Below are 19,214 nucleotides of genomic sequence, written 5' to 3' on the forward strand. Positions count from 1 at the left end.
CGTTATCCTTGGCTCCTCTCTCTCATTCAATGCACACATTCAGTCTTTCGCTAGATCCTTCAGTTCACCCTTCACAACATTGCTACAATCTGCCCTTTCCTCTCCATCCAAACTGCTACCATGTTAATCCAAGCATCATCCTGTCCTACCTCGATTCCTGTATCTGCTTCTTGTCTTTCCTCATTCCAGTCCATACCTGAATCTTCTGCCCAGATCATTTTTCTACAAAACACGTTCGGTGCATGTTTCCCCACTTCTCAAGAACCTCCAGTGGCTGCCCATCCACCTCCACATCAAACAGAAACTACTTACCGTCTGTTTTAAAACACTCAGTCATCTTGCTCCCTCCTACCTCACCTCACTACTCTCCTGCTACAGCCCAGCCCACAAACTTTGATCTTCTAATGCCAACTTAAGTATCTTGATCTCCTCTATCTGACCTCTCGCCCACTTCCTGCCCCTGGCCTGGAATGCCCTCCCTCTTCATATCCGACAGACAATTACTTTCCCCCTGCTCAAAGCCTTCTTGAAGGCACATCCTCATGAGGCCTTCCCTGAGCTCTCTTTTCCTTTCCTTCTACTCCCTTCTGCGTCACCCTGACATGGTCCTTTTGTCCATCCCTACCCCCAGCCCCAAGGCTTGTCTTGTCTTATGCTCTCGAGCATCCCTGGTTGTGTATCCATAGAGTTTTCAGTGGAAGTGGTTTACCATTGCCTCCTGTGCGGTAAACTTGAGTCTTCGCCCTCGACTCTCTCCCATGCTGCTGATGCCCAGCAAAGGTGAATTTTGACTTCTAGTAGATTGCCTTCCACTCACTAGCCACTGCCCAAGCCAGGAATGGAATGGACAGGCCTCTGCTTGACTCTCCCTCCCATAGTAGAGGCTGGTAGAGTACTGGAAACTCTTCAGGTGCAAGCCTAAGAGGGGGGGCACTTATGTACACATCTGTAATTTATTTATATCAATGTCTGTCTCCTCCTCTAGACTGTAAACTCATTGTGGGCAGGGAATGTGTCTGTTAAATTGTTGTACTCTCCCAGTTGCTTAATAGAGAGCTCTGCACTCAGTAAAGGCTCACTAAATACAGTTGATTGAGACAGATATTTAAATTACACATATGTTCATTCATTCAATCGATCGTATTTATTGAGCGCTTACTGTGTGCAGAGCACTGTACTAAGCGCTTGGAAAGTACAATTCAGCAACAAATAGAGACAATCGCTACCCATCAACGGGTTCATCAGCGCTGTGAGGCCAAGGTACAGATGTGAGTTGACCACGTAGATGTTTAGGGAGGTGGCTCTCGCCTAATTTACTTCCATAGGGTTCTGTGGGGGCTTTATTGCTATTTCAGGTATTCTTAGAGAGTATTTAAACAAAAATGGGCATTACCATTCATCAGCATCATTTTCAAAGCTTTGTTAGGGGCGGGAAGGAGTTCAATATTGGGTACCCTGGTAAAGGCAGAGTTGATTAACATTGTGGGATGGTAGATTATTAAAAATTTTTATTTTTCAAGTAGTTGCAAGGTACATGTAATAACAGTGTTTGAAGAAATAGGACCTGTGACCCTAAGATTGGCCTAGTGAAAAAATCCTGGGCCTTGGAGACAGATTCTGCATTCTAATCCCTGCTCCTCCTCTTGCCTGCTGGGTGACTTTGTGCAAGTCACTTAATTTTTCTGTGCGTCAGTTTCCTCATCTGCAAAATGGAGATAAGATTTTCTTCCCTCCCTCCCCCTTAAACTGTACGTTTCCTAGTGCTTAGTATAGTGCTAACACAGTAAGCGCTCAATAAATACCATTGATTGACCCTGTCCAACCTGGTTATCTTGTATCTACCCCACTGCTTAGTATGGTACTTGGCTCATGCAAGAACTTAATAATCAAATGGTATTTGAGTGCACACTGTGTGCAGAGCACTGTACTTCTCCCCCGCCCTACCTCCTTCCCCTCCCCACAGCACCTGTATATATGTTTGTACAGATTTATTACTCTATTTTACTTGTACATATTTACTATTCTATTTTATTTTGTTAATATGTCTTGTTTTGTTGTCTGTCTCCCCCTTCTAGACTGTGAGCCCGCTATTGGGTAGGAACCGTCTCTATATGGTACCAACTTGTACTTCCCAAGTGCTTAGTACAGTGCTCTGCACACGTTAAGTGCTCAATAAATACGATTGAATGAATCATCATCATCATCATCAATTGCATTTATTGAGCGCTTATTATGTGCAGAGCACTGTACTCAGCGCTTGGGAAGTACAAGTTGGTAACATATAAAGACAGACCCTACCCAGCAGTGGGCTCACAGTCTAAAAGGGGGAGACAGAGAACAAAACCAAACATACTAACAAAATAAAATAAATAGAATAGATATGTACAAGTAAAATAAATAGAGTAATAAATATGTACAAACATATATACATATATATAATGAATGAATACTAAGCACTTGGGAGGTACAAATATAGCAGCGTTGGTAGACACGTTCCCTGCCCTCAGCGAGCTTACAGTCTAGAGGATAAATACCATCGTTATTATTATTAATAAATAACTTTTAAACTGAAAAGGAACACTGGGAAGGAAATGGTGAAGGGAGGGACTTTATAAAAGGGAAGCAAGTAATGTCTGATGCAAAGAACAGCAGGCAGGCAGAGGGGCCTTACTCCCTGAGGCCATTTGGATTTGAGAGGGCCAGGTGTTGGGAATGGTGGGAGTGGTCAGGGATCCTTCTAGGACAGTCTCCTTCCTGAGCTGAGCTAAAACCTTTGTGTCTTTCTCCAACCAATCAGCAGTATTTATTGAATGCTTATTCTGTGCAGAGAGGCGCTTGGGAGCATACAATAAACACGATTTCCAGCCCTCAGGGAGTTTACCGTCTAGCTGAGGAGGCAGATATTAAGAAAAATTAGAGGTAGGAGAAGGAACTGAGTGTAAGGATGTGCACAGAAGTTGGGTGGGTGGGTGGGGGAGGGTACCTAAGCGCTTTGGGGATGCAGACTCACCTTTTTCCCCAGACTGAGCCCCCCTTTTCCCCTCCTCCTCCCCATCCCCCCGCCCTACCTCCTTCCCCTCCCCACAGCTCATGTATATATATTTGTACACATTTATTACTCTATTTAATTGTACATATTTAGTATTCTATTTATTTTGTTAATGATGTGCATATCACTTTAATTCTATTTGCTCCGACGATTTATTACTCTATTTTACTTGTACATCTTTACTGTTCTATTTACTTTGTTAATGAGAGAAGCAGCGTGGCTCAATGGAAAGAGCACGGGCTTAGGAGTCAGAGGTCATGGGTTCAAATCCCGGCTCTGCGAATTGTCAGCTGTGTGACTTTAGGCAAGTCACTTAACTTCTCTGGGCCTCAGTTCCCTCATCTGTAAAATGGGGATGAAGACTGTGAGCCCCATGTGGGACAATCTGATCACCTTGTACCCTCCCCAGTGCTTAGAACAGTGCTTTGCACATAGTAAGCGCTTAACAAATGCCATTATTATTATTATTATTATTATTATTATTATATTGCTTTAATTCTATTTGTTCTGACGATTTTGACACCTGTCCATGTTTTTTGTTGTCTGTCTCCCCCTTCTAGACTCTGAGCCCGTTGTTGGGTAGGGACCATCTCTATAGGTTGTCGACTTGTACTTCCCAAGCGCTTAGTACAGTGCTCTGCACACAGTAAGCGCTCAAATACATTGAATGAATGAATAAGTGATGCGGAAGAGAGGAGAAATAAGATGCAGAGATGAGAGATGGTGGAAGGGAAGGGATCCTGGAGATGTGATTTTTGAGGAGGGCTTTGAAGATGGGGAGAGTGGGGGTATGTTGGATTTGAAGGCGGAGGGAGTTCCAGCTGTGAGTGAGTGCAGTAAGGGGCTAGCGATGAGAGAGATGGGGGGAGGCACAGTGGGTAGCTTGGTATTAGAAGAATGAAGTGTGTGGTGGACTGGGTTGTAGTGGGAGAAGAGTGAGGGTAAAAAGTGGGGAGAGAGTTGATATAAGTATCTTGAATCCAGTGGTGAGGAGTTTCTGCTTAATGTGGAGATTGCTCTTGCACTCTCTCTTCCCCCTTTTCTCCGCCCGTAATTTTTCCTGGCCTGGAACTCCAGTGAGAGATGTGAAAAGCTGGCTGACCTAGGACTTTTTATTTTCTACCTTCAACTCTCCTCTTAACCATGGTGCTTTAACCAACACCAAACCCTGGATCATTATCCCAACATACTTCCTCCACTCCAGTGTTTATGACCTGGAGTGTAGTTGCCCGAAATACAGGCACCCCTCCTGTCTGTCACCAAGTCCTGTTGGTTCTTCCTAAACAGTATATCCAGAATCTGCTCCTTCCTCTCCATCCGAGTGGCTACCACACTGATCAAAGCATTTGTTATAGTCTGGTTCGACTACTGTATTCATTCATTCAGTCAGTTGTATTTATTGAGCGCTTACTATGTGCAGAACACTGTACTAAGCACTTGGAAAGTACAAATCGGCAACATATATCAATGTCTCCTTACTGATTAAGTGATCAAGTCACTTAACTTCTCTGAGCCTCAGTTACCTCATCTGTAAAATGAGGATTAAGACTGTGAGCCCCACGTGGGACAACTTGATCCCATTGTATCCCCCCGGCGCTTAGAACAGTGCTTTGCACATAGTAAGTGCTTAACAAATGCCATTATTATTATTGTTATTATTGTTATTTCCCTGTCTCAGCCTACACTTCATTCTACTATTTGGATAATAATAATACTTATGGCATTTATTAAGTGCTTACCATGTGCAAAACCTTGTTCTAAGCACTGGTGTAGATACAAGGCAATCAGGTTATCCCACGTGGGGCTCACAGTCTTAATCCCCATTTTACAGATGAGGGAACTGAGACACAGAGAAGTTAAGTGACTTGTCCACAGTCACACAGCTGATAAGTGGTAAAACCTGGATTAGAACCCACGACCTCTGACCCCCAGTCCCGTGTTCTTGCCACTAAACCATGCTGCTTCATTCCGCACATATCTCCCCACTCCTCGAAAGCCTCCATTTGTTGCTTATTTCTCTCCACATCAAGCAGAATCTCCTCACCACTGGCGTTGCAGCACTCAATCAGCTCTCCATTCTGCCTGTCCGCTCTCTTCTCCTACCACACTCCAGCTCCCACTTTTCGTTCCTCTTAGGTAACTTTAGTTAACTGGGCCTTGTTCTTCTGTCTCTTGCTGCTTACCTCTGGCTCATGCTCTACCTGCTGCCTGGAATTCCCTCCTTCCTTCACATCCATTAGACCACTGCTTTCTCCATGGTCAAAGAAATCCCATCTCCTCCTTCTCCTATTAATTTTTAATTTCTCCACTTTATATCTCCCTAGCTACCACTTTCACACTTCCACGCCACCCAAGTTCTTAAGTACTCACAACCCCCTGAAGCATTTATGAATAGTTCTTTATACTCTTAGTACGTCATCAAATCTGTCACGTATTTCTATTGTGCTCTTTCAAGTGCTTAGTACAGTGCTCCACACATAGTAAGTGCTCAATAAATACCGTTGATTGATTTTAGTGTCTGATTCCCCCACTAGATTTTAAGTTCCTTGAGGACCGAGGCGATGTCTCTTAATTTTGTTTTATTCTCTGAAGAAGCGCTTGATACAGTACTCTGCACACAGATCCTTGATAAATTCAGTTGACTGTTTGATATTTGTTTTTCCCTTGTCAGTCGGGGCATTCCAACTACTGCAGATTTTGATTTAGGAACAAGTAACTTGAGAGTTGCCTGACTTTGCTGCCCTTCAAAACTATGGGTTCATTTTCTGCATCATCCTTTCTCCACCAATCTCAAAGCCAAACTGGAGGTACAGGTCCTGGCATCTTTCAGTCAAGCTTCTGATTCCTCTTGCCCCCCAGTATCATTTTGGGTAGCCCACCCTGCATCCTGCAGCCAAAGTTGACTTCATCAGATAACGCTGGACTCTGTGACCTCCCTCTTCTCCTCTTCCCTATCCTCTCCAGTTGTCCTTGCTTCATTTACTCATTATGCTCTTGGCTTTTGTACCAGTTAGGATGGCCTATTTTTAGATGGAAAGCACTAAATTACATGGCTCGCATCTGGTTAACTGTTCTTGTAATGTTTCTACCACAGTGCCATGAGATTAGGGACTTTACCTTTAAAGTAAGTGTGTGTGTATTATATATTTGGCGATTAATCTTATGGGTTGGGGTTAAAAAAAAATATATATATATTTTTACCTCCCTCCACCCAAAATTTTCACCGAGGGTGATTTTCCTTACCAAGGCTGCTGGTTCTTTTCAATCTGACCCCACCCTTGGCTGCACAGCAGTTACGTGCATACCTGAGATTTATTTTAATGTCTGTCCCCCACCCCACCCCGTAAACTCCTGGTGGGCAAGGAACGCATCCGCCAACTGTGTTTGTATTGTATTTTCCCAAGTACTTAGTACAGTGGCCTCCTTACAGTAAGCACTCAATAAATACCTTGGGTTGATTAATTGGCTTCCTGCATGTCTGCCCAATTTCTCCAAATGCGTCACATAATCCCATTCTAAAAGAACATTGGAAGCATCAAATTGCTTCTTGAAGTTAAATACACTCCTTTACTTCAGGATATCTGTAAAAATTGAACAGAAAGGCAGGATGGAGATATAAATGTTATTGAATCCCTTACGCCCACTGACTGATTCCTTTTAAGACTGAAAACATGCATTGTGTCTGGGTGTGTGGAAGATTCATATCCATCATGGGCATCAGTCAGTAGTATTTATTGAGTACTTGGACTAAGCACATGGGAAAGCACAATACAGTTGAATTGGTAGATATGATCCCTGCCCTCGAGGAACTTGCAATCTAGTTGGGGAGACAGGCATTAAATTACAGATGGGGGAAATGGGAGAGTGTATGAATATCAGTAGGACTGTAATGGTTGGGGGAACATAAAAGTGTTTAGGGGGTACAGATTCAAAGGGGGTACAGTTGAATTGGTAGATATGATCCCTGCCCTCGAGGAACTTGCAATCTAGTTGGGGAGACAGGCATTAAATTACAGATGGGGGAAATGGGAGAGTGTATGAATATCAGTAGGACTGTAATGGTTGGGGGAACATAAAAGTGTTTAGGGGGTACAGATTCAAAGCCTGGAGGCCACACAGAAGGGAGGATGAATAGAGGAAATGAGGGCTTTATGAGGGAAGGCCTCTTGGAGGAGATGTGATTTTAGTAGGAAAAAACTGTGATATGGTACGCTCTCAAGCATTCAGGACAGTGCTCTGCGCAACTCAATAAATACGATTGATTGATAGTAAGCCCTCAATAAATACCATTGATGAGGATAAAAAAAAGAAAAGGAGCACCAAGGTTGACTGGAAGGAAGATCTTGTAAGTCAAGTCTGACTTTGAAATGAATTTCTGATGGAGGCTGAGTTGGAAACTCTTCTCCTTGAAGATGTTTAATAAAAGCCTAGCCTTTTGCTTCCTGCAGTGGCTTAGATGCCTCCTGTAGGGAACGGAAAAGGACTAGGGAAACTTCTCAAGGAGGATTAACTGAACCTTTCAACCTACTCTGTTGTACTGTACTCTTGCAAGCGCTTAGTGCAGTGCTGTACACATGGTAAGTGCTTAATAAGTGCCATTAATTGATTTTTTAAAAATATTCATGGAGGTGGGGAAGAGTCCTACTTATTATAGCTATAATTCTATTTATTTTGACGGTTTTTACACCTGTCTACATGTTTTGCTTTGCTGTCTATCTCCCCCTTCTAGACTGTGAGCCTGTTATTGGGTAGGGACTGTCTATATATGTTGCAGACTTGTACTTCCCAAGCACTTAGTACAGTGCTCTGCACACAGTAAGCGCTCAATAAATACGATTGAATGAATGAATGGGAGGTGCCAGATGTTAGGCTACCCATATTGCCATTTTAATCTTTTTTTGAATCAGTCGTATTTATTTGAGTGCTTGTATGCAGAGCACTGTACTGAGCACTTGGGAGATTACAAGATAACAGAATTGGTAGATATGATCCCTTCCCACAAGGAGCTTATAGTCTAGTCTGAAGCTTATAGCACAGAGTGCGAAAAACTTGTAATTTGAAAAAACCTTTTATGTCCAGAATGCTGCATATCAGATTAATTGAACAAATTAATAATATAGACACATTACCGATGCCAACTGAATTACTACTAAATCCTTACTCCCTCCTACCTGGGACATAAATCATGTTCAACCTGATTATCTTGTATCTACACCAGTGCTTAGAACAGTGCTTGGTGCAGAGTAAGTGCTTAACAAATATCATAATTATTAATTACTATGAGCACAGAATTGCAAAGGTTTTGAGCTATCTCGGGAGGCGACATCAGTGTTTTCCATCATATCAAGTTTCCCCATCATCTAATAGTATTCAGAGGGTTCCTATCTTGGGGGGAAAAAGAGGATGAAGAAGCGTGTTCTTATCTCAATTTATGATTAGCAGTGCAGAATTTAGCATAAACATATGGGACAGTCTTGGAGTTCTGCTTTGGTTAACAGCTGGCAAGCGGCAAAATCAGTTCTTTGGTGTTAGTAAATATGTATCGAGTAAAGCTGACACTTAATCTGTTGCCAGGTGGCCTCTTGGTTAAGTTAAAATAGTAATTCAGGACACATTCCCTCCATGAATATCCATTCTAGAACTTAAAACTCGAATGCCCTACCCCCTTCCTCTCCCCACAGCACTTGTATATATTTGTACTTATTACTCTATTTATTTTATTTGCACATATTTACTACTCTATTTTATTAATGATGAGCATATAGCTATAATTCTATTTGTTCTGACGATTGACACCTGTCTACGTGTTTTGTTTTGCTGTCTGTCTCCTCCTTCTAGACTGTGAGCCCGTTGTTGGGTAGGGACCGTCTCTATATGTTACCAACTTGTATTTCCCAAGAGTTTATTACCGTGCTCTGCACACAGTAAGCGCCCAATAAATATGATTGAATGAATGAATGAGTGCATGACAACCTCCTCCAGGAGGCCTTCCCAGACTTAGCCCCCTCCTTTCTCTCCCCTCCTCCCCCTCCCCATCCCTCACGCCTTACCTCCTTCCCCTCCCCACAGCACCTGTGTGTGTGTGTATATATATATGTTTGTACATATTTATTACTGTATTTTATTTGTACATATTTATTCTATTTATTTTATTTTGCTAATATGTTTTGTTTTGTTCTCTGTCTCCCCCTTCTAGACTGTGAGCCCACTGTTGGGTAGGGACCGTCTCCATATGTTGCCAACTTGTACTTCCCAAGCGCTTAGTACAGTGCTCTGCACCCATTAAGTGCTCAATAAATACGATTGAATGAATGAACCTGACTCAGACTCCCTTGGAGCTGTATCCCTTGTATGAAGAAAATACTTCCTTTTTGTGGTTACCTACTGCTTTTAAAAAGCCGACCCCAGCACTGCTGCTTTTATTTTTATGAGAGATGTATAATTATTGGAGCATTTATGTTTCCCAACCTCGATTTCCTCTATTACCTCTGAAGATCACGTCTTGGAGAGTGACTTGCCTATGCCCCGTTCTAATGTGGAGGAAAGCAGATTGATAGAAATTACCTTAGTTGAAGGGACTTCAAAGCCATATTGAAGGCATATCTCCTCCAGGAGGCCTTTTCTCACTGAGCCCTCATTTCCTCTTCTCCCACTCCTTTTTTTCATTGACCTCGCATTTCCTCCCTTTAGTCCCTCCTCCCTCAGCTACACAGCATTTATCCATATACCCGTAATTTATTTATTTTAATGGGTGTCTCCCCCTTTAGACTGTAAGCTTCTTGTGGGCAGGGAACATATCTGCCAACTCTGTTAAACTGTACTCTCCCAAGCACTAAGTTCAGTGCTCTACACACAGTAAGCACTCAATAGGATTGATTGAATGCCTGTTCGTAAGGGGACCCAGTTGATTGAATTGCTTTTGAAGATTAATAACCACTGAACACGTTATCAGATCTGGAAGATGTGACTCCGACTCATCTGAATGGTGGGATTTTTTTGTTGTTTTGTAGTACTGAGTTCCTCCCAAGAGGCCTTCCCTCACTAAGCCCCCCTTTCCTCTTTCCCACTCCCTTCTGCATTGCTCCCTTTGTTCATCCCCTCCTCCAAGCCCCACAGCACTTATGTACATATCTGTAATTTGTGTATATTGTCTATCTCCCCCCGTCTAGACTGTAAGCTTATTGTGGGCAGGGAATGTGTCTGTACACAAAGGCAGCTGTACTCTCAAGCTATCCGATCAATCAGTCAGTGCGTGGTATTTATTGAATGCTTATCGGGTGCAGAGCACTGCACGAAGTGCTGGGAGAGTACAGTATAACAGAGTTGGTAGACACGTTCCTTGCCCGTAAGGGTTTGGTGGGATGTCCAAATAGATAAATTTGTCCAGATCCTGAACAGATAACCCCTTCCAATCTGCTTCCTGGCAAATGTGTAAAGGAAAGTGGGTTGTTAATTGTGACATTTAAGTGCTTACTATGTGCCATGTGCACTGTACTAAGCACTGAGGTAGATACAGGATAATCTGGGAGGACACAGTCCTTGTCCACGTGAGGCTCGTAGTCTAAGTAGGTACGAGAATCTAAGTAGGAGGGAGAACATTATTTAATCCCCATTTTACAGATGAGGAAACCGAGGCACAGAGAAGGTAAGGAACTTGCCTGACATCACACAGCCGGCAAGTAGCAAAGTTAGGGTTAGAATGGGTCCAGCTGACTCTCAGTCCCGTGCTCTTTTCAGTAGACCGTGATGCTTCTCATGCTGCTATGGGGTGGTTGGACATTATGCCCATGGCCTCCATATTTGGGACCTTCAGGAGGATTTGAAAGTTTAGGGATCAAGTTTGTGGAAGCTCGTTGTGGACAGGGAACGTGTCTACCGACTGTTAAATTGTATTCTCCCAAGTGCTTAGTGGAGTGCTCTGCACATAGTAAGCACTCAATAAATACCATGGATTGATTTCTACAGCCCAGCCTGTGCAATTTGCTCCTCTGATGCTAACCTTCTTACTGTGCCTCTCTCTCGCTGCTGTTCCCTAATAATAATAATAATGATGATGGTATTTGTTAATTGCTTACTATATGCAAAGCACTGTTCTAAGTGCTGGGGAAGTTACAAGGAGATCAGGTTCTCCCACGGTGGGCTCACAGTTTTAATCCCCATTTTCCAGATGAGGGAACTGAGGCACAGAGAAGTGAAGTGACTTGCCCAAAGTCACACAGCTGACGGCGGAGCCGGGATTTGAACCCATGACCTCTGACTCCAAAAGTCCATGTTCTTTCCACTGAGCCACATTGCGTCTCCCTAGCCCAAGTCCTGCCTCTGTCCTGGAACGCCTGCCCTCCTCAAATCCGACAGTTACTCTCCTCCGAGTCAAAGCCTTATTAAGGACGCACCTCCTCCAAGAGGCCTTCCCAGACTAAGTCCTTCTTTTCCTCTTCTCCCACTCACTTCTGCATCACCCTGACTTGCTCCCTTGGTTCTTCCCTTCTTCCAGCCCACAGCACTTAGGTACATATCTGTCATTTATTTGCCTTGATTTCTGTCTCTCCCACTCTAGACTGTAAGCTCCCCGTGGACAGGGAATGTGTCTGTTTAGAGTTGCATTGTACTCTCCCAAGTGCTTAGAACAGTGCTCTGCACATAGTAAGCACTCAATAAATAGGATTGAATGAATGATTGATTCATTGGAAGGGAAGGGCAAGGTTAGGTGCTCAGCTCTTCCTGTTGAGTGGGCCATTCTTCCAGTTGGTTTTTAGGCTAAGATGGAACCTGTCTCCCGGCTTCCTGGATCGTTCTTGGAAGGGTGCATGGGTAGGGAGGAGGTGGAGGAATTTCTTCTGGCACAGCTGCAATGACCTGGAACAGTGCTTTCATTTCTCTTAAAAAAAACCCAAAAAACGAACTTACAGAGAGGTGAAAGGGGAGGCAGACAGGCAATCGGTCACTAGAGAGTTAAATAACATTAGCTAGCTCTTACTGTCTGGATTAGGGAGGTGAATCAGAAGTCTTGCCAAGGAGCTGCTTGGCCCAGGAAGTGGTTATTAGCGTTTAAGGTCTCATTTTGCTAAAAATGTTGGCCTTGCATTAAAAGGGGCAGTGGCGGCTTCTTCCTCCCTCTTCCCTCTGTGGACTCATTGTTTTAAGGGTTCTGCTTCCTGGTTGAGAGGTGCCTCACCCTCGTCCCTGCCTTTTTCATTCCCTCTTCTTTGATGGTGTCCGTTCTGGATTGTTTCAGCACAATCTTAGGATGGTTTTTCAGCGCTCTTGTCTTCCAGCTCAGGCCATTTCTGCTTTAATGCCAAGTGTAGATTTCTGGCTTTTGGTGCCATGCTTGGCCAGGCGGAAGATCAGATGAGATATGAAGTGAGGCACATCCCGGGGTCCTTTTTCCACCCTTCCTTTTTCGCCGTCAGACACCAGGCTGACCTGGCTTCTTTAGATTGTTTTAGGAGCGTTGCCAATATCCCAAGATTCTTTCTCTCTTTTCCTTATCAACCTACTGAAACTCGACTCTGGCATTTTCTTGAACTTCTGTCCCCTAAACTTTCCCCATTCCTCCAGGTCATCACAGAGAATGTTTCTTTTGTTGTCTGCACACCCATCCAGTCACACCTCCTGCAGTCAGGGAATCAGGTCATTGCAGTCCCACAAGGTGCTTGCTGGCAAGTGGGTCAGAGCTTTCTAGCAAAGTAACTGCTGCATGTTTCATTTCTCACACTGATAGGTAAGGATTTCCTTTGTTAATCACAATTTCCTCCTTTTGCAGCCTAAAACCATTCTGCTTTTGTTGACTGAGGGTAATGATTGGCTTCTGTCTATTGCCAGGGACACTTTGGGGTTGGAAGCCCTTCCTCATTTGGGGCATTTTGGGTCTCTTGTTCTTTTCTGAGCAATCACTCAATCAATGGTATTTATCAAACGCTTACTTTGTGCAGAGCACTGTACTATAAGTGCTTGGGAGAGTACAATAGAAAAGATTTGGTTGACATGTTCATTTAGTTATATATATTGAGCACTTACTATGTATGGAGCACTGAACTAAGATCTTGGGAGAGTACAACAATAAATAGACACAATTCCCTGCCCACAGTGAGCTTACAGTCTAGATGATGATGGTATTTGTTAAGCACTTACTATGTGCAAAGCACTGTTCTAAGCGCTGAGGGGATACAAGGTGATCAGGTTGTCCCACATGGGGCTCACGGTCTTCATCCCCATTTTCCAGATGAGGTAACTGGGGCCCAGAGAAGTCACACAGCTGACAATTGGCAGAACCGGGATTTGAACCCAAGACCTCTGACTCCCAAGCCGGTGCTCTTTCCATTGAGCTTCTGCTTCTCTGCTAGATGCAGGGAGACAGACATTAATATAAATAGAGAAATTACAGATATTTACGTAAGTGCTGTGGAGCTTGGAGGTGGGGTGGGTGGGGGGGATGAACAAAGGGAGCAAGTCAGTTCCTTGCAGAGGGGAGTGGGAGAAGAGGAAAGGGGGGCATAGTCAGGGAAGGCGTCTTGGGAGGAACTATTCAGATAAAACCAAGCGACCTTACAGCAAAATCCTGGATCTGAGAATATTCAAAATGATGAATAAACATCCCACCATTCAGATGACTCGAGGTCACATATTCCATAATGCACGTTCACTGCCCATAATGAGCTAATCGTCTAGAGGGGGAGAAAGCCTGCATTGATTGATTTGGGCTTCCCGATTCTGTAATTTTCTCTTTTTTCCCAGAATATAGGTCTTCCGTTGAGATCGAATAAGTGGGGAATAGAGTGAAAAGAGCCTCAGAGGTCCTCACAGATGATAGCTCCCTTCATGAAACCAAAATAACTATGTGTTTGCAAGAGCATTTCATTTCTTGGTCTTTTTAATTTAATTTTTTTTTCTAAACTGTTAAACCAGTTTCTGTGCAGCTATGACTTTGTAAGACTGCTTTGTTGCTTACATACAATACGGCCCAATTAAAGCAGACTCCATCAAAGCCACAATATATTATCTGTAATTTTATTTATATTAGTGTCTGTCTCCCCTTCTAGACTGTAGCCTGTTGTGGGCAGGGAATGTGTCTGTTATATTGTTATATTATATTCTCCCAAGCATTTAATACACTGTTCTGCACACAGAGAGTGCTCAATAAATTCCATTGACTGACTGACTGATCAGATGGGATCCATTTTAAAATGGATCAAAGTAAATTTAATTTTACACCTACCTGTCTTGAATCTTTTAAATTTTGCTTTATTTCCCTGGCTTAGTAAATGTTCTTGGTGCAAAACCTAGAAGCAGTGCTAGCACTTAGTACAGTGCTATGGACATTGTAAGCCCTCAATAAATACCACTCAGTGATTGCTGCCCTTGAGACTGGGCACACCCGGACATCTCGAGGCCATCTTGAGAAGCAGTGTGGCTCAGTGGAAAGAGCACGGGCATTGGGGTCATGGGTTCGAATCCCGGCTCTGCCAGTTGCCAGCTGTGTGACTTTGGGCAAGTCACCTAACTTCTCTGTGCCTCAGTTACCTCATCTGTAAAATGGGGATTAAGACTGTGAGCCCCTCCATGGGACAACCTGATTTCCTTGTAACCTCCCCAGCGCTTAGAACAGTGCTTTGCACATAGTAAGCGCTTAATAAATGCTATTATTATTATTATTATTATTATTATTATCATCTTGTCTACCAGGACTGGGGTCTAGTTGGGAGTCAGGACATTTGGTTTTAGTTCCAGCCCTGCCACCAGCTTGCTCTGTGGCCTTGGGCAAGTCACTTGACCTCTGCACCTCTGCTTTCTCATGTATAAAATGGGGATAATAAGGTCTGCCTCTGCCTCAAAAGGGAAGTTGGGTGGATAAAATGAGGTGCTTGAAGTGAATGTGCTTTGAAAAAATAGCAGTGCTCTTTAAAACTACAGAATCATTCTGGGAAGCTGCACGGTCTAGTGGAAGGAAAACGGTCCTGGCTAATAATTCTGGCTCTGTAACTTGTCTGCTGTGTGACCCTGGGAAAGTTAATGAACTCTTCTGTGCCTCATCGCTAAAATGAGGATTAAGGCTGTGACCCCTATGTGGGGCAGGGACTGTGTCCAACCTGACTATCAGAGAAGCAGCGTGGCTCAGGGGAAAGAGCCTGGGCTTTGGAGTTAGAGGTCATGGGTTCAAATGCTGCCTCTGCCACTTGTCGGCTGTGTGACTTCGGGCAAGTCACTTCACTTCTCTGGGCCTCAGTTCCTTCATCTGTAAAATGGGGATGAAGGCTGTGAGCCTCCCATGGGACAACCTGATCACCTTGTAACCTCCCCAGTGCTTAGAACAGTGCTTTGCACATAGTAAATGCTTAATAAATACCATTATTATTATTATTATCTTGTATCTACCCAAGTGCTTAATTCAGTGCCTAGCACATTGTAAGCACTTAAATACCACTAAAAAACCCAAAAGTACATAATAATTATCATTATTATTAAGAATGTTACAACAATAACATACTGTTATTATTTTGACTTGGATTCACGCTGAACAGGTGAATGGTGGTCCTCAGACATGGGAAAGGTGTACGAACTGTGAGAATTTGACCAAATTTCCTGAATAATAACAACAACAATAGAAATAATGAAAATGGTATATAAGTGCTTACTATGTGCATTGTTCTAAAATCTAGGATAGATACAAGGTTATGAGGTTGGACACAGTCAGTGTCCCACATGAGGTTCACAATCAGGGTAGGAGGGAGTAGGATTTAATTCCCAGTTTTACAGATGAGAAATCTAAAGTGCAGAAAAATCAAGTGACTTGCCCAAGGTCACCCAGCAGACATGTGGCAGAGCAGGAATAGAACCCAGGACCTTTGACTCTCAGGCTTGTTCTCTTTCCACCAGCCCATGCTGCTTCTCTAATGTATAGAGTTAGTGACTTTGAGCCACAAAGAGGAGGAAGGAGGAGGAGGTGGGTGGGGAATAGGAAGTGGACAAGGGTGTCAGGAACAGATAGAGCTGTTGCATAAGGGGTGAGGTTAAAAAAATAGAATTTTTTTTAGAATAATGTGACTAAATTTAGAGCAGTTGAGTACGTATGCAGGGTTGGGAGACTGCTGGTCTTTGAACTCTATATTAGAATACCTACTTGGTGACCAGATTTCTGGTCATTTATTTATATTAATTTCTGTCTCCCCCTCTCAATTGTTAACGCGTTGTGGACAGGGAATATGTCTGTTTATTGTTATATTATTAATAATAATAATAATGATGGTATTTGTTAAGCACTGTTCTAAGTGCTGGGGGGTGGATACAAGGTAATCAGGTTGTCCTACGTGGGGCTCACAGTCTTAATCCCCATTTTACAGATGAGGTAACTGAGGCACAGAGGAGTTAAGTGACTTGCCCAAATTCACACAACTGACAGGTGGTGGAGCCGGGATTAGAACCTGCGGTCTCAGAGTCCCAAGCCCATGCTCTTTCCACTGAGCCATGCTACTGGTGGATACTGTGCTCTCCCAAGCGCTAGATACAGTGTTTTGCACACAGTAAGTGCTCAATGCATATGATCGAATGAACGAGTGGTCACTGTATTTTCAGTCTTCTCAGTAGGATGGAGCAAGCAATGCATCCTGAGTGGAAACAGTCTGTTAACCGTTGAACGAATGGTTAGCAGAGGGCAACATTTCTGCCTGGAATAGTCATCGACATGGTTGTCATTAAGGGCATTTATTGTGTGCGGAGTGTAGACCCATATGGGTACTCCGTTCATTCATTCAATCATATTTATCGAGCGCTTACTGTACGCAGAGCACTGTACTGATTGCTTGGGAAGTACAAGTCGGCAACATCTGGAGACGGCCCCTACCCCACAACAGGCTCACAGTCTTGAAGGGGGAGACAGACAACAAAACAAAACACGCAGACAGGTGATTTAGCACCTCCTCTGCCTCAGTCCAGCAGAAGTCTACGCACCCAGCCCAACTGACAATTATGCTGTAGTACCTTTGGTTTGGTATTTGTTAAGCACTATGTGCCAGGCCCTGTACAAAGCGTTGGGGCAGATCAGTCAATCAATCAATCAATCGTATTTATTGAGCACTTACTATGTGCAGAGCACTGTACTAAGCGCTTGGGAAGTACAAATTGGCAACACATAGAGACAGTCCCTACCCAACAGTGGGCTCACAGTCTAAAAGGGGGAGACAGAGAACAGAACCAAACATACCAACAAAATAAAATAAATAGGATAGAAATGTACAAGTAAAATAAATAAATAAATAAATAAATGAGTAATACATATGTACAACCGTATATACGTATATACAGGTGCTGTGGGGAAGGGAAGGAGGTAAGATGGGGGGATGGAGAGGGGGACGAGGGGGAGAGGAAGGAAGGGGCTCAGTCTGGGAAGGCCTCCTGGAGGAGGTGAGCTCTCAGCAGGGCCTTGAAGGGAGGAAGAGAGCTAGCTGAAAGTGAATCAGGTTGGCCAGGGCCCATATCCCACAGAAGGGTCACAGTCTCAGTCACCACTTTACAAATGACGTAACTGAGGCCCAGAGAAGTGAACTGATTTGCTCAGGTCACACAGCAGACAAGTGGCAGAGCCAGGATTAGAACCTAGGTCTTTCTAACTCCCAGGCCCGCTCTATCTACAGGACAACTATAATAATTGCTGCTTCTCTGGGGTCACGTGTATTGTGGGCATTGCAGGATTCTAGGGCAAGATGGGCAGGGGAGTTGCCAAGGTAGGATGGGCTAGGGAGACAGAAGGTCCTGGGTTCTAGGCTTGGATCTGCCACTTGTCTTCTCTGTGACCTTAGGCAAGTCACTTCACTTCTCTGTGCCTCAGTTACCTCATCTGTAAAATACGGATTAAGGCTGTAAGCAGCCCCACATGGATAGGTACTGTGTCTACCTCCTTCCCTTCAGCACCTGAATATATGTTTGTACAGATTTATTACTCTATTTACTTGTACATATTTACTATTCTATTTATTTTGTTAATGGTGTGCATCTGGCTTTATTTCTGTTCTGATGACTTGATACCTGTTCACATGTTTTGTTTTGTTGTCTGTCTCCCCCCTTCTAGACTGTGAGCCCGTTGTTGGGTAGGGACTGTCTCTGTATGTTGCCAACTTGTACTTCCCAAGTGCTTAGTACAGTGCTCTGCACACAGTAAGCGCTCAATAAATACGATTGATTCCCAAGTGGTTAGTACAGTGCTGTGCACACAGTAAGAGCTCAATAAATACGATTGAATGAATGAATAACGTGATTGTCTTGTATCTACCCCACTGCTTAGAAGAGTGCCTGGCACATGTTAAGTGCTTAACAAATGCCATTTATAAAAAACAAAAAAAAAGACCCTCAAAAAGGACTTTCTTCCCTTCTCTTGGTGTAGAAGTGCCGTCCTCTTTTTGAGGTACAGTGATGCAAACTGAGGCAGCAGGGGGTCAGGTGGGAGAAAGGGAGGAAGAGTTGAGGCGCAGTTCTGTCTGTACTTACAGGCCTTGCAGTCAGAGGATCTGGGTTCTAATTCTGGCTATTTGCCGTGACCTTGGGCAAGTCACTTCACTAGAGAAGCGGTGTGGTTTAGTGGATAGAACACAAGCCTGGGAGCCAAGGACCAGGGGGCTAATTCTGACTACTCCACTTGTCAGCTGTGACCCTGGACAAGTCACTATTTCTCAATTACCTCATCTGTAAAATGGGGATTTTACCTCATCCGAAAAATGGGGATGAAGAATGTGAACCCCGTGTGGGACAGGGACTCTGTCCAACCCGATTTGTTTATATCCATCGCAGCATATCCATACCAGCGTGGCTCAGTGGAAAGAGCACCGGCTTTGGAGTCAGAGGTCATGGGTTCAAATCCCGGCTCCGCCACTTGTCAGCTGTGTGACTTTGGGCAAGTCACTTCACTTCTCTGGGCCTCAGTGACCTCATCTGTAAAGTGGGGATTAAAACTGTGAGCCCCCTGTGGGACAACCTGATCACCTTGTAACCTCCTCAGCGCTTAGAAAAGTGCTTTGCACATAGTAAGCACTTAACAAATCCCATTATTATTATTATTATTATTATTATTATTATTATTATTTTTACCATGCCTGGCCCAAAGTAAATGCTTAACAAATGCGACTATTATTGTTCACTTTCTGTGCTTCAGTTTCCTCATCTGTAGAATGGGTAT

General features: G+C 43.7%; 1 non-coding gene across 1 annotated transcript; it reads right to left on the reverse strand.

The window, feature by feature from the left end:
* Positions 1-790: 790 nt before the first annotated feature.
* LOC119944334 lies at positions 791-928 on the reverse strand. Its single transcript, XR_005455823.1, has one exon. It is a non-coding gene; the product is annotated as a small nucleolar RNA SNORA7 (small nucleolar RNA).
* Between the last annotated feature and the right edge of the window lie 18,286 nt (positions 929-19,214).

The sequence above is a fragment of the Tachyglossus aculeatus genome, chromosome 22, assembly GCF_015852505.1.
Source record: "Tachyglossus aculeatus isolate mTacAcu1 chromosome 22, mTacAcu1.pri, whole genome shotgun sequence".
Classification (NCBI taxonomy): domain Eukaryota; kingdom Metazoa; phylum Chordata; class Mammalia; order Monotremata; family Tachyglossidae; genus Tachyglossus; species Tachyglossus aculeatus.